The sequence below is a fragment of the Oratosquilla oratoria genome, chromosome 2 (assembly GCF_046742065.1).
Source record: "Oratosquilla oratoria isolate Oo_2021 chromosome 2, ASM4674206v1, whole genome shotgun sequence".
Lineage (NCBI taxonomy): Eukaryota > Metazoa > Arthropoda > Malacostraca > Stomatopoda > Squillidae > Oratosquilla > Oratosquilla oratoria.
In genome coordinates, this window is record NC_134778.1 from 53,971,046 (window position 1) to 53,972,699 (window position 1,654).

Consider the following 1,654-nt stretch of genomic DNA (forward strand, 5'->3'; position numbering starts at 1 on the left):
GGGGGAGGAGAAAGGAGAGGAGGAATAGGAAAGGATGAGGGGGAAAGGGGAGGTGGAAAGGGAAAGGGGGGAAGCGAGAAGGAGAGGAGGGGAAAAGGGGGGAAGGAAGAAAGGAACGGAAGAGGGAGAGGAAGAAGAAGAAGAAGGGCGGAGCTTCGTTGCCATACAGGAAGGAACCTCTTCTTTTTTTTTTTCTTCTTTTTTTTTTTTCCTTCGTCTTCTTCTCCAGAGAGTCTGACGCTACGCCACTCACTCACTCCAAAGACGAACCGTTTCGCTTACGTCATGTCGTAAACTTGGACGTTTTTAAACCGTCGCTGAGAACTCCCCGCCCCAACTAAACCCCCCTGCCACCATCCTCGCCCCTTTCCCCCCCTCCCCCTTCTCGTTCCGTCAACTTCAACTCCTCTATCCGATGACGCATTTTACGTATTTCGAGTTTTCTTTGTTGGCAATGGCTCCTTCGAACTCTGTGCTAAAAAAAAAAAAAAAAAACATAATTATAACAAAACGCACGAACTTCAGTTGCACTACATAAAACGAACGTATTTGCAACAGTTTCCAAAAATGGTATTTTCCATGCATATAAAACTGTAAACTGGAAAACAAAATCAAAATACTTCTTCTGGCACCCTGTTCCCTCCAAAAGTTCACTTACCTTAGGGTTCTCCCCCTCAAAAAAAAAAAAAAAAAAAAAAAAAAAAAAAAAAAAAAAAAAAAATAATAATAATAATAATAATAATAATAATAAAAAGGGGGGAGGGGGAAGCAATAAAGGGTTATTACAAAGGCCTGGGCCTCTAAGTATCCTAAGGTCCTCCCTTTATTTCTGAACAAAATCCCCCCACGCCCACCGCCTCCCCCCCACCCCCCAAGCAAGGATGTTATCAGAATTCAAGCCAAAGTTATCATCAAAGTTGGGCTTCCTCGAGATCGCCCAAGAAAATGACTCGACAACGATCCTCCCCACCTCGACTTTCGACACCATTACCACCAAAAATGTTATCACCATTACCACCATTATTACCACCTCCATAGGCATTATCATCACTACCACCATTACCACCATCATTACCATCTCCATAGGCATTATCACTACCATCATTACCACCATCGTTACCGCCTCCATAGGCATTATCATCACTACCACTATTACCACTATCATTACCACCTCCAAAGGCATTTTCATTACTATCACCATTACCACCTCCATAGGCATTATCACTACCATCATTACCACCATCGTTACCGCCTCCATAGGCATTATCATCACTACCACCATTACCACCATCATTACCACCTCCAAAGGCATTTTCATTACTATCACCATTACCACCTCCATAGGCATTATCACTACCATCATTACCGCCTCCATAGGCATTATCATCACTACCACCATTACCACCATCGTTACCGCCTCCAAAGGCATTATCATTACTATCACCATTACCACCTCCATAGGCATTATTATCACTACCATCATTACCACCTCCATAGGAATTACCATCACTACCACCATTACCACCTCCAAAGGCATTATCATTACAATCACCATTACCCCCTCCATAGGCATTATCATCACTATCACTACTACTAACACCATACGCATTATCATCTTCACCATCACCTCCATCACCATACACATTATCCTAAG